Raw genomic sequence first — 15,049 nt, 5'->3', positions numbered from 1 at the left:
TAGATAGTCAAAGTGCCCGTTAGGTAACCTAGATAGTACAAATGCCCGCAATGTGACCTAGATAGTACAAGTTCCCGCAATGTAACCTAGATAGTAAAAGTGCCCGTTAGGTAACCTAGATAGTCCAAGTGCCCGCTAGGTAACTTACATTGTCCAAGTTCCCGCTAGGTAAACTAGATACTCAAAGTACCCGTTACCTAACCTAGATAGTCCAAGTGCCCGCTAGGCAACCTACATAGTCCAAGAGCCCGTTCGTTAACCTAGAAGTCCAAGTGCCCCCTAGGTAACCTAGACAGTCCAAGTGCCCGCTAGGTTACCTGCATATTCCAAGTGCCCATTCGTTAACCTAGATAGTCCAAGTACCCACTAGGTAACCTACATAGTCCAAGTGCCCGTGAGGTAACCTATATTGTCCAAGTGCCCGCTAGGTAACCTAGATAGTCCAAGGGCCCGCTAGTTAACCTACATAGTCCAAGGGCTCACTTGTTCACTTTGATAGTCCAAGTGCCCGCTAGTTAACCTAGATCTTCCAAGTGCCCGCTAGTTAACCTAGATTGTCCAAGTACCCGCTAGTTAACTTACATAGTCCAAGGGCCCACTAGTTAACCTAGATAGTCCAAGTGTCCTCTAGTCAACCTACATAGTCAATGTGCCCGCTAGTTAACCTATATACCAAGTGCCCGCTATGTAACCTAGATATTCCAAGGGCACGCTAGTTAACCTATATCGTCCAAGTGCCCGCTAGGCAACCTAGATAGTCCAAGTGCCCGCTAAGGAACCTACATTGTCCAATTGCACGCTAGTTATTGTAGATAGTCCAAGTACCCGCTAGTTAACCTAGATAGTCCAAGTGCCTGCTAGGTAACCTACATAGTGCAAGTGTCCGCTAGTTAACCTACATATTCCAAGTGCCCGCTAGTTAACATAGATAGTCCAAGTGCCCGCTAGGGAACGTACATAGTCCAAGTGCCCGCTTTGTAACCTAGATACTGCAAGTGCCCGCTAGTTAACCTAGATAGTTCAAGTACCCTCTAGGTAACCTAGATTGTCCAAGGGCCCCCTAGTTAGCCTACATAGCCCAAGTGTCTGCTAGGTAACCTAGAGAGTCCAAGTACTGCTAGTTAATCTACATAGTCCAAGGGCCCGCTAGTTAACCTACATAGTCCAAGTGCCACTAGGGAACCTAGATAGTCCAAGTGTCCGCTCTGGAACCTACATAGTCCAAGTGCCTGCTAGGGAACCTACATAGTCGAAGTGCCCGCTCTGGAACATACATATTCCAAGTGCCCGCTAGGGAATCTACATAGTCCAAGGGCCCGCTAGTTAACGTAGATAGTCCAAGTGCCGCTAGGTAATCTACATAGTCCAAAGGCCCGCTAGTTAACCTACATAGTCCATGTACCCGCTAGTTTACCTAGATCTTTCAAGTGCACGCTTGTTAACCTACATAGTCCAGGGGCCCGCTAGTTAACCTACATAGTCCAAGGGCCCGCTAGTTAAACTACATCGTCCAAGGGCCCGCTAGTTAACCTAGATAGTCCAAGTGCCCGCTAGTTAACCTACATAGTCCAAGTGCCCGCTAGGTAACCTAGACAGTTCAAGTGACCACTAGGTTACCTACATAGTCCAAGTGCCTGTTCGTTAACCGACGTAGTCCAAGTGCCCGCTAGGTAACCTATATAGTCCAAATGCCCGCTAGGGACCCTAATAGTCTAAGTGTCCGCTAGTTATCCTAGATAGTCCAAGTGCTTGCTAGTTAACCTAGATAGTCCAAGTGCCCACTAGTTAACCTAGATAGACCAAGTGCCCGCTAGGGAACCTACCTAGTCCAAGTGCCCGATAGGGAACTTACATAGTCCAAGGGCCCGCTAGGGAACCTACATATTCCATGTGCCCGTTAGTTAACCTAGATAGTCCAATGCCTGCTAGGTAACCTAGATAGTCCAACAGCCCGCTAGGTAACCTACATACTCCAAGAACCCGCTAGGCAACGTAGGTAGTTCAAGTGCCAGCTAGGTAACCTAGATAGTCCAAGTGCCCGCTAGTTAACATTGATCATCCAAGTGCACGCTAGTGAAACTACATAGTCCAAGTGCTCGCTAGTTAACCTACATAGTACAACGGCCCGCTAGTTCACCTAGATAGTCCAAGTGCCCGCTAGGTAACCTACATAGTCCAAGTTCCCACGAGGTAACCTAGATAGTCCAAGTGCCCGTTACCTAACCTAGATAGTCCAATTGCCCGCTATGCAGCATACATAGTCCAAGTGCCCTTTTGTTAACCTAGAAGTCCAAGTGCCCGCTAGGTAACCTAGACTCTCCATGTGCCCGCTAGGTTACCTACATAGTCCAAGTGCCCGCTAGGTAACCTAGATAGTCCAAGGGCCCGCTAGTTAACCTACATTGTCCATGTGCCCGGTAGTTAACTTACATAGTTCAAGTGTCCATAGGGAATATACATAGCCCAAGTGCCCGCTCTGGAACCTACATAGTCCAAGTGCCTGCTAGGGAACCTACATAGTCCAAGTGCCCGCGCTGGAACATACATAGTCCAAGTGCCCGCTAGGGAATCTACATAGTCCAAGGGCCCGCTAGTTAACCTAGATAGTCCAAGGGCCCGCTAGGTAACCTAGATAGTCCAAGTGTCCGCTAGATAACCTAGAGTCCATGTGCTCGCTAGTTAACCTAGATCGTCCAAGTGCCCGCAATGTAACCTAGATAGTCAAAGTGCCCGTTAGGTAACCTAGATAGTCCAAGTGCCCGTTCGTTAACCTAGATAGTCCAAGTGCCCGCTAGGTAACCTAGACTGTCCACGTGCCCGCTAGGATACCTACATAGTCCAAGTGCCCGTTCGTTAACCTAGATAGTCCAAGTGCCCACTAGGTAACCTACATAGTCCAAGTGCCCGCTAGGTAACCTATAAAGTCCAAGTGCCCGCTAGGTAACCTAGATAGTCCAAGGGCCCGCTAGTTAACCTATATAGTCCAAGGGCTCACTTGTTAACTTTGGTAGTCCAAGTGCCCGCTAGTTAACCTAGATCGTCCAAGTGCCCGCTAGTTAACCTAGATAGTCCTAGTGCCCGTTAATTAACCTAGAGTGTCCAAGTGCCCACTAGGGGACGTACTTAGTCCAAGTGCCCGTTGGCTAACCTAGATAGTCCAAGTGCCCGCTAGTTAACATTGATCATCCTAGTGCCCGTTAGTTAACCTATATAGTCCAAGGGCCCGCTAGTTAACCAACGTAGTCCAAGGTCCGCTAGTTATCCTAGATAGTCCAAGTGCTCGCTAGTTAACCTACATAGTACAAGGGCCCACTAGTTAACCAAGATAGTCCAAGTGCCCGCTAGGTAACCTAAGTAGTCCAAATATCCGATAGGGATCCTACATAGTCTAAGTGCCCTCTAGTTAACCTACATTGTCCAAGTGCCCGTTCGTTAACCTAGATAGTTCAAGTGCCCGCTAGGTAACCTAGACTGTCCAAGTGCCCGCTAGGTTACCTACATAGTCCAAGTGCCCGTTCGTTAACCTAGATAGTCCAAGTGCCCGCTAGGAAACCTACATAGTCCAAGGGCCCGCTAGGTAACCTAGATAGTCCAAGTGTCCGCTAGATAACCTAGAGTCCATGTGCTCGTTAGTTAACCTAAATAGTCCAAGTGCCCGCAATGTAACCTAGATAGTCAAAGTGCCCGTTAGGTAACCTAGATAGTACAAGTTCCCGCAATGTAACCTAGATAGTAAAAGTGCCCGTTAGGTAACCTAGATAGTCCAAGTGCCCGCTAGGTAACTTACATTGTCCAAGTTCCCGCTAGGTAAACTAGATACTCAAAGTGCCCGTTACCTAACCTAGATAGTCCAAGTGCCCGCTAGGCAACCTACATAGTCCAAGAGCCCGTTCGTTAACCTAGAAGTCCAAGTGCCCCCTAGGTAACCTAGACAGTCCAAGTGCCCGCTAGGTTACCTGCATATTCCAAGTGCCCATTCGTTAACCTAGATAGTCCAAGTACCCACTAGGTAACCTACATAGTCCAAGTGCCCGTGAGGCAACCTATATAGTCCAAGTGCCCGCTAGGTAACCTAGATAGTCCAAGGGCCCGCTAGTTAACCTACATAGTCCAAGGGCTCACTTGTTCACTTTGATAGTCCAAGTGCCCGCTAGTTAACCTAGATTGTCCAAGTACCCGCTAGTTAACCTACATAGTCCAAGGGCCCACTAGTTAACCTAGATAGTCCAAGTGTCCTCTAGTCAACCTACATAGTCAAAGTGCCCGCTAGTTAACCTATATACCAAGTGCCCGCTATGTAACCTAGATATTCCAAGGGCACGCTAGTTAACCTATATCGTCCAAGTGCCCGCTAGGCAACCTAGATAGTCCAAGTGCCCGCTAAGGAACCTACATAGTCCAATTGCACGCTAGTTATTGTAGATAGTCCAAGTACCCGCTAGTTAACCTAGATAGTCCAAGTGCCTGCTAGGTAACCTACATAGTGCAAGTGTACGCTAGTTAACCTACATATTCCAAGTGCCCGCTAGTTAACATAGATAGTCCAAGTGCCCGCTAGGGAACGTACATAGTCCAAGTGCCCGCTAGGTAACCTAGATACTGCAAGTGCCCGCTAGTTAACCTAGATAGTTCAAGTACCCTCTAGGTAACCTAGATTGTCCAAGGGCCCCCTAGTTAGCCTACATAGCCCAAGTGTCTGCTAGGTAACCTAGAGAGTCCAAGTACTGCTAGTTAATCTACATAGTTCAAGGGCCCGCTAGTTAACCTACATAGTCCAAGTGCCGCTAGGGAACCTAGATAGTCCAAGTGCCCGCTCTGGAACCTACATAGTCCAAGTGCCTGCTAGGGAACCTACATAGTCGAAGTGCCCGCTCTGGAACATACATATTCCAAGTGCCCGCTAGGGAATCTACATAGTCCAAGGGCCCGCTAGTTAACGTAGATAGTCCAAGTGCCGCTAGGTAATCTACATAGTCCAAAGGCCCGCTAGTTAACCTACATAGTCCATGTACCCGCTAGTTTACCTAGATCTTTCAAGTGCACGCTTGTTAACCTACATCGTCCAAGGGCCCGCTAGTTAACCTAGATAGTCCAAGTGCCCGCTAGTTAACCTACATAGTCCAAGTGCCCGCTAGGTAACCTCGACAGTTCAAGTGACCACTAGGTTACCTACATAGTCCAAGTGCCTGTTCGTTAACCGACATAGTCCAAGTGCCCGCTAGGGACCCTAATAGTCTAAGTGTCCGCTAGTTATCCTAGATAGTCCAAGTGCTTGCTAGTTAACCTAGATAGTCCAAGTGCCCACTAGTTAACCTAGATAGACCAAGTGCCCGCTAGGGAACCTACCTAGTCCAAGTGCCCGATAGGGAACTTACATAGTCCAAGGGCCCGCTAGGGAACCTACATAGTCCATGTGTCCGTTAGTTAACCTAGATAGTCCAATGCCTGCTAGGTAACCTAGATAGTCCAACAGCCCGCTAGGTAACCTACATACTCCAAGAACCCGTTAGGCAACGTAGGTAGTTCATGTGCCAGCTAGGTAACCTAGATAGTCCAAGTGCCCGCTAGGTAACCTACAAAGTCTAAGTTCCCACAAGTTTATCTATATAGTCCAAATGCCCGCTAGGGAACCTACATAGTCCAAGTGCCCGCTAGGTAACCTAGATAATCCAAGTGCCCGCTAGTTAACCTATATCGTCCAAGTGCCCACTAGTTAACCTAGATAGTCCTAGTGCCCGTTAGTTAACCTAGAGTGTCCAAGTGCCCACTAGGGGAAGTACTTAGTCCAAGTGCCCGTTAGCTAACCTAGATAGTCCAAGTGCCCGCTAGTTAACATTGATCATCCAAGTGCCCGCTAGTTAAACTACATAGTCCAAGTGCTCGCTAGTTAACCTACATAGTACAAGGGCCCGCTAGTTGACCTAGATAGTCCAAGTGCCCGCTAGGTAACCTACATAGTCCATGTTCCCACGAGGTAACCTAGATAGTCCAAGTGCCCGTTACCTAACCTAGATAGTCCAATTGCCCGCTATGCAACATACATAGACCAAGTGCCCGTTTGTTAACCTAGAAGTCCAAGTGCCCGCTAGGTAACCTAGACTGTCCAAGTGCCCGCTAGGTTACTTACATAGTCCAAGTGCCTGCTAGGTAACCTAGATAGTCCAAGGGCCCGCTAGTTAACCTACATAGTCTATGTGCCCGGTAGTTAACTTACATAGTTCAAGTGTCCATAGGGAATATACATAGCCCAAGTGCCCGCTCTGGAACCAACATAGTCCAAGTGCCTGCTAGGGAACCTACAAAGTCCAAGTGCCCGCGCTGGAACATACATAGTCCAAGTGCCCGCTAGGGAATCTACATAGTCCAAGGGCCCGTGAGTTAACATAGATAGTCCAAGTGCCGCTAGTTAATCTACATAGTCCAAGGGCCCGCTAGTTAACCTAGATCGTCCAAGTGCCCGCGAGGTAACCTACATAGTTCAAGGGCCCGCTAGTTAACCTACGTAGTCCAAGGCCCGCTAGGGAATCTACATAGTCCAAGGGCCCGTGAGTTATCGTAGATAGTCCAAGTGCCGCTAGTTAATCTACATAGTCCAAGTACCCGCTAGTTAACCTAGATCGTCCAAGTGCCCGCGAGGTAACCTACATAGTCCAAGGGCCCGCTAGTTAACGTACATAGTCCAAGGCCCGCTAGTTAACCTACATAGTCCAAGTGCCCGCTAGGTAACCTAGACAGTTCAAGTGACCACTAGGTTACCTACATAGTCCAAGTGCCCGTTCATTAACCTACATAGTCCAAATGCCCGCTAGGTAACCAATATAGTCCAAATGCCCTCTAGGGGCCCTAATAGTCCAAATGACCGCTAGGTAACTTACATAGTCCAAGGGACCCTTTCGTTAACCTAGATAGTCCAAGTGCTCGCTAGTTAACCTAGATGTACCAAGTGTCTGCTAGGGAACCTATCTAGTCCAAGTACCCGCTAGGAATCCTACATAGTCCAAGTGCCCGCTAGGTAACATAGATAGTCCAAGTGCCCGCTAGGGAATGTACATAGTCCAAGTGCTCGCTAGTTAACCTAAATAGTCCAAGTGCCCGCTAGTTAACCTAGATAGACCAGGTGCCCGCTAGGGAACCTACCTAGTCCAAATGCCCGATAGGGAACCTACATAGTCCAAGTGCCCGTTAGTTAACCTAGATAGTCCAATGCCTGCTAGGTAACCTAGATAGTCCAACAGCCCGCTAGGTAACCTACATACTCAAAGAACCGGCTAGGCAACGTAGATAGTTCAAGTGCCAGCTAGGTAACCTAGATAGTCCAAGTGCCCGCTAGGTAACCTACAAAGTCTAAGTGCCGGCTAGGTTATCTATATAGTCCAAATGCCTGCTAGGGAACCTACATAGTTCAAGTACCCGCTAGGTAACCTAGATCGTCAAAGGGCCCCCTAGTTAACCTACATAGTCCAAGTCCCGCTAGGTAACCTAGATTGTCCAAGTTCCCGCTCGGTAGCCTAGACAGTCCAAGTGCCCTTTTGGGAACCTTGATAGTCCAAGGGCCCGCTAGTAAACCTACATAGTCCATGGGCCCGCTAGTTAACCTTCATAGTGCAAGTGTCCGCTACTTTACCTACATATTCCAAGTGCCCGCTAGTTAACCTACATAATCTAAGTGCCCGTTGGCTAACCTAGATAGTCCAAGGACCCGCTAGATGACCTACATATTCCATGTGCCCGTTAGTTAACCTAGATTGTCCAAGTGCCTACTAGGTAACCTACATAGTGCAAGTGTCCGCTAGTTAACCTACATAGTCCAAGAGCCCGCTAGTTAACATAGATAGTCCAAGTGACCGCTAGGGAACCTACATAGTCCAAGTACCCGCTAGGAAACCTAGATAGTTCAAGTACCCGCTAGGTAACCTAGATCGTCAAAGGGCCCTCGAGTTAGCCTACATAGTCCAAGTGCCCGCTAGGTAACCTAGATAGTCCAAGTGCGGGCTAGTAAACCTACATAATCCATGGGCCCGCTAGTTAGCCTACATAGTGTAAGGGTCCGCTAGTTAACCTATATCATCCAAGGGCCCGCTAGTTAACCTAGATAGTCCAAGTGCCCGCTAGTTAACCTACATAGTCCAAGTGACCGCTAGGTAACCTAGACAGTTCAAGTGACCACTAGGTTACCTACATAGTCCAAGTGCCTGTTCGTTAACCGACATAGTCCAAGAGCCTGCTAGGTAACCTATATAGTCCAAATGCCCGCTAGGGACCCTAATAATCTAAGTGTCCGCTAGTTATCCTACATAGTCCAAGTGCTTGTTAGTTAACCTAGATAGTCCAAGTGCCCGCTAGTTAACCTAGATAGACCAATTGCCCGCTAGGGAACCTATCCAGTCCAAGTACCCGCTAGGAAACGTACATAGTCCAAGTGCCCGCTAGGTAACGTACATAGTCCAAGTGCTCGCTAGGTAACGTAGATAGTCCAAGTTCCCGCTAGGGAACGTATTTAGTCCAAGTGCCCGCTAGGTAACCTACATAGTCCAAGTGCCCGCTAGTTAACCTACATAGTCCAAGTGCCTGCTAGGTAACCTAGATAGTCCAAGTGCCCACTAGTTAACCTACATAGTCCAGGTTCCCCCTAGGTAACCTAGATAGTCCAATGGCCCGCTAGGTAACCTACATAGTCCAAATGCCCGATAGGGAACTTATATATTGTCCAAGTGCCCGCTATGTAACCTACATAGTCCAAGTGCCCGCTAGTTAACCTACATAGTCCAAGTGCCCGCTAGTTACCCTACATAGTCCAAGTGCCCGATAGGGAACCTACATAATCCAAGTGCCCGCTAGGGAACCTACAAAGTCCAAGTGCCTGTTAGTTAACCTAGATAGTCCAAATGCCCGCTAGGGAACCCACATAATCCAAGTGCTTGCTAGGGAACCTACATAGTCCAAGGGCCCGCTAGGGAACCTACATAGTCCAAATGCCCGTTAGTTAACCTAGATAGTCCCAGTGCCCGCTTGGTAACGTAGATAGTCCAACAGCCACCTAGGTAACCTACATACACCAAGAACCCACTATAACGTAGATAGTTCAAGTGCCAGCTAGGTAACCTAGATAGTTCTTGTGCCCGTTACCTAACCTAGATAGTGCAATTGCCCGCTATGCAACATACATAGTCCAACTGCCCGTTATTTAACCTAGAAGTCCAAGTGCCTGCTATGTAACCTAGACTCTCCAAGTGCCTGCTAGGTTATCTACATAGTCCAAATGCCCGTTCGGTAACCTAGATAGTGCAAGTGCCCGGTAGTTAACCTAGATAGTCCAAGGGCCCGCTAGTTAACCTACATAGTCCAAGTGCCCGGTAGTTAACTTACATAGTTCAAGTGTCCGTAGGGAACTTACAGAGTCCAAGTGCCCGCTAGGGAACATACATAGTCCAAGTGCCCGCTAGGGAATCTACATAGTCCAAGGGCCCGCTAGTTAATGTAGATAGTCCAAGTGACGCTAGTTAATCTACATAGTCCAAGGGCCCGCTAGTTCACCTACATAGTCCAAGTGCCCGGTAGTTAACTTACATAGTTCAAGTGTCCGTAGGGAACCTACAGAGTCCAAGTGCCCGCTAGGGAACATACATAGTCCAAGTGCCCGCTAGGGAATCTACATAGTCCAAGGGCCCGCTAGTTAATGTAGATAGTCCAAGTGACGCTAGTTAATCTACATAGTCCAAGGGCCCGCTAGTTCACCTACATAGTCCAAGGGCCCGCTAGTTAACCTACATCGTCCAAGGGCCTGCTAGTTAACCTAGATAGTCCAAGTGCCCACTAGTTAACCTACATAGTCCAAGTGCCCGCGAGGTAACCTAGACATTTCAAGTGACCACTAGGTTACCTACATAGTGCAAGTGCCCGCTAGGTAACCAATGTAGTCCAAATGCCCGCTAGGGGCGCTAATTGTCCAAATGTCCGTTAGTTAACCTAGATAGTCCAAGTGCCCGCTAGTTCACCTAGATAGACCAAGTGCCCGCTAGGGAACCTATCTAGTCCAAGTACCCGCTAGGAAACGTACATAGTCCAAGTGCCCGCTAGGTAACGTACGTAGTCTAAGTGCCCGCTAGGTAACGTAAATAGTCCAAGGGCCTGCTAGGGAACGTACATAGTCCAAGTGCCTGCTAGGTAACCTAGATAGTCCAAGTGCCCCCTAGTTAACCTACATAGTCCAGGTTCCCCCTAGGTAACCTAGATCGTCCAAGGGCCCGCTAGGTAACCTACATTGTCCTAGTGCCTCCTAGTTAACCTACATTCTCCAAGTGCCCGATAGGGAACCTACATAGTCCAAGTGCCCGCTAGGTAACCCACATGGTCCAAATGTCCGCTAGTTAACCTACATAGTCCAAGTGCCCGATACGGAACCTACATAATCCAAGTGCCCGTTAGTTAACCTAGATAGTCCAAGTGCCCGGTAGGTAACCTACATACTCCAAGTACCCGCTAGGTAATGTAGATAGTTCAAGTGACTGCTAGGTAACCTAGATAGTCCAAGTGCCCGCTAGGTAACCTACAAAGTCTAAGTGCCCGCTAAGTATTCTATATAGTCCAAATAACCGCTAGGGAGCCTACATAGTCCAAATGCCCGCTAGGTAACCTAGATAGTCTAAGGGCCCGCTAGGTAACCTACATAGTCCTAGTGACCCCTAGTTAACCTACATTTTCCAAGTGCCCGATAGAGAACCTTCATAGTCCAAGTGCCCGCTCTTAACCTACATAGTACAAATGCCCTGTAGTTAACCTACATAGTCCAAGTTCCCGATAGGGAACCTACATAATCCAAGTGCCCGCTAGTTGACCTACATAGTCCAAGTGCCCGCTAGGTAACCTAGATAATCCTAGTGCCCGCTAGGGAACCTTCATAGTCCTAGTGCCAGCTAGGTAACCTAGATAGTCCAAGTGCCCGCTAGTTAACCTAGATAGTCTTAGTGCCCGTTAGTTAACCTAGAGTGTCCAAGTGCCCACTAGGGGACGTACTTAGTCCAAGTGCCCGTTAGCTAACCTAGATAGTCCAAGTGCCCGCTACTTAACATTGATCATCCAAGTGCCCGCTAGTTAACCTACATAGTCCAAGGGCCCGCTAGTTAACCTACGTAGTCCAAGGTCCGCTAGTTAACCTAGATAGTCCAAGTGCTCGCTAGGTAACCTACATAGTACAAGGGCCCGCTAGTTGACCTAGATAGTCCAAGTGCCCGCTAGTTAACATAGATAGTCCAAGTGCCCGCTAGGTAACCTAAGTAGTCCAAATGTCCGATAGGGATCCTACATAGTCCAAGTGCCCGCTAGGTAACCAACATAGTACAAGTGCCCGTTCGTTAACCTAGATAGTCCAAGTGCCTGCTAGGAAACCTACATAGTCCAAGGGCCCGCTAGGTAACCTAGACAGTTCAAGTGACCGCTAGGTTACCCACATAGTCCAAGTGCCCGTTCGTTAACCTACATAGTCCAAGTGCCCGCTAGGTAACCAATATAGTCCAAATGCCCGCGAGGGGCCCTAATATTCCAAATGCCCGCTAGTTAACCTAGATAGTCCAAGTGATCGCTAGTTAACCTAGATAGTCCCAGTGCCCGCTAGTTAACCTAGATAGACCAAGTGCCCGCTAGGGAACCTATCTAGTCCAAGTACCCGCTAGGAAACGTACATAGTCCAAGTGCCCGCTAGGTAACGTACATTGTCCAAGTGCCCGCTAGGTAACGTAGATAGTCCAAGTGCCCGCTAGGGAACGTACATAGTCCAAGTGCCCGCTAGGGAACCTAGATAGTCCAAGTGCCCGCTAGGTAACCTACATAGTATAAGTGCCCGCTAGGTAACCTAGATAGTGCAAGTGACCGCTAGATAACTAGATAGTTGAAGTACCCGCTAGGTAACCTAGATCGTCGAAGGGCTCCCTAGTTAGCCTACATAGTCCAAGTGCCCGCTAGGTAACCTAGATAGTCCAAGTGCCCGTTCGGTAACCTAGATAGTCTAAGTGCCCTTTAGGGAACCTAGATAGTCCAAGTGCCCGCTAGTAAACCTACATAGTCCATGGGCCCGCTAGTTAACCTACATAGTGCAAGTGTCCGCTAGTTAACCTACATATTCCAAGTGCCGGCTATTTAACCTACATAATCTAAGTGCCAGCTAGGTAACCTAGATAGTACAAGTGCCTGCTAGGGAATCTAGATAGTCCAAGTGCCTGTTAGCTAACCTAGATAGTCCAAGTGGCGGCTAGGTAACCTATATAGTCCAAGTGCCCGTTCATTAACCTAGATCATCCAAGTGCCCGCTAGGTAACCTAGACAGTCCAAGTGCCCGCTAGTTAACCTACATAGTCCAAGTACCCGATAGGGAATCTACATATTCCAAGTGCCCGCTCGGCAACCTACAAACTCCAGGTGCCCGTTAGTTAACCTAGATAGTCAAAGTGCCTGCTAGGTAACCTAGATACTCCAAGTGCCCGCTAGGTAACCTACATAGTCCAAGTTCCCGATGGTAACCTAAATAGTCCAAATGCCCACTAGGGAAACTACATAGGTCAAGTGCCTGCTAGTTAACCTAGATAGTCCAAGTGCCTGCTAGTAAACCTACATAATCCATGGGCCCGCTAGTTAACCTACATAGTGCAAGGGCCCGCTAGTTAACCTAGATCGTGCAAGTCTCCGCTAGTTAGCCTATATAGCCCAAGTGCCCACTAGTTAACCTATTTACCAAGTGCCCGCTACGTAACCTAGATAGTCCAAGGGCACGCTAGTTAACCTACATAGTGCAAGTGCCCGCTAGGTAACCTAGATAGTCCAAGTGCCCGCTAAGGAACCTACATAGTCCAAGAGCACGCTAGTTAACCTATATAGTCCACGTGCCCGCTAGTTAACATAGATAGTCCAAGTGCCTGCTAGGTAACCTACATAGTGCAAGTGTCCGCTAGTTAACCTACATAGTCGAAGTGCCCGCTAGTTGACATAGATTGTTCAAGTACCCGCTAGGTAATCTAGATAGTCCAAGGGCCCCCTAGTTGGCCTACATAGTCCAAGTGCCCACTAGGTAACCTAGATAGTCCAAGTGCCTTTTCGGTAACCTAGATAGTCCAAGTGCCCTTTAGGGAACCTAGATAGTCGAAGGGCCCGCAAGTAAACCTACATAGTCCAAGTGCCCGCTAGTTAACCTACATATTCCAAGTGCCCGCTAGTTAACCTACATAATCTAAGTGCCCGTTAGCTAACCTAGATAGTCCAAGGGCCCGCTAGTTGACCTACATAGTCCAAGTGCCAGCTAGGTATCCTAGATAGTACAAGTGCCCGCTAGGTAACCTACATAATCCAAGTGCCCGTTAGTTAACCTAGATGGTCCAAGTGCCCACTAGGGGACGTACTTAGTCCATGTGCCCATTAGCTAACCTAGATAGTCCAAGTGCCCGCTAGTTAACATTGATCATCCAAGTGCCTGCTAGTTAACCTAGATAGTCCAAGTGCCCTGTAGTTAACCTAGATCGTCCAGGTGCCCGCTAGTTAACTTACATAGTTTAAAGGCCCGCTAGTTAACCTACATAGTCCAAGGTCCGCTAGTTAACCTAGATAGTCCAAGTGCTCGCTAGTTAACCTACATAGTACAAGGGCCCACTAGTTGACCTAGATAGTCCAAGTTCCCGATGGTAACCTAAATAGTCCAAATGCCCGCTAGGGAAACTACATAGGCCAAGTGCCTGCTAGTTAACCTAGATAGTCCAAGTGCCTGCTAGTAAACCTACATAATCCATGGGCCCGCTAGTTAACCTACATAGTGCAAGGGCCCGCTAGTTAACCTAGATCGTGCAAGTGTCCGCTAGTTAGCCTATATAGTCCAAGTGCCCGCTAGTTAACCTATATAGCAAGTGCCCACTACGTAACCCAGATAGTCCAAGGGCACGCTAGTTAACCTACATAGTGCAAGTGCCCGCTAGGCAACCTAGATAGTCCAGGTGCCCGCTAAGGAACCTACATAGTCCAAGTGCACGCTAGTTAACCTATATAGTCCAAGTGCCCGCTAGTTAACATAGATAGTCCAAGTGCCTGCTAGGTAACATAGATAGTCCAAGGGCCCGCTAGTTAACCTACATAGTCGAAGTGCCCGCTAGTTGACCTAGATAGTTCAAGTACCCGCTAGGTAATCTAGATAGTCCAAGGGCCCCCTAGTTGGCCTACATAGTCCAAGTGCCCGCTAGGTAACCTAGATAGTCCAAGTGCCTTTTCGGTAACCTAGATAGTCCAAGTGCCCTTTAGGGAACCTAGATAGTTGAAGGGCCCGCAAGTAAACCTACATAGTCCAAGTGCCCGCTAGTTAACCTACATATTCCAAGTGCCCGCTAGTTAACCTACATAATCTAAGTGCCCGTTAGCTAACCTAGATAGTCCAAGGGCCCGCTAGTTGACCTACATAGTCCACGTGCCAGCTAGGTATCCTAGATAGTACAAGTGCCCGCTAGGTAACCTAGATAGTCCAAGTGCCCGTTAGTTAACCTAGATAGTCCAAGTGACCACTAGGGGACGTACTTAGTCCATGTGCCCATTAGCTAACCTAGATAGTCCAAGTGCCCGCTAGTTAACATTGATCATCCTAGTGCCTGCTAGTTAACCTAGATAGTCCAAGTGCCCTCTAGTTAACCTAGCTCGTCCAAGTGCCCGCTAGTTAACCTACATAGTCCAAGGTCCGCTAGATAACCTAGATAGTCCAAGTGCTCGCTAGTTAACCTACATAGTACAAGGGCCCACTATTTGACCTAGATAGTCCAAGTGCCCACTAGCTAACCTAGATAGTCCAAGTGCCCGCTAGGTAACCTAAGTAGTCCAAATATCCGATAGGGATCCTACATAGTCCAAGTGCCCGCTAGGTAACCTACATTGTCCAAGTGTCCGTTCGTTAACCTAGATAGTCCAAGTGCCCGCTAGGTAACCTAGACTGTCCAAGTGCCCCCTAGGTTACCTACATAGTCCAAGTGCCCGTTCGTTAACCTAGATAGTCCAAGTGCCCTCTAGGAAACCTACATAGTCCAAGGGCCCG

Source organism: Tenrec ecaudatus (assembly GCF_050624435.1).
Source record: "Tenrec ecaudatus isolate mTenEca1 chromosome 10 unlocalized genomic scaffold, mTenEca1.hap1 SUPER_10_unloc_1, whole genome shotgun sequence".
Classification (NCBI taxonomy): domain Eukaryota; kingdom Metazoa; phylum Chordata; class Mammalia; order Afrosoricida; family Tenrecidae; genus Tenrec; species Tenrec ecaudatus.
The sequence above is the reverse complement of the archived record's forward strand: the minus strand, read 5'-3'. Positions refer to the sequence as shown.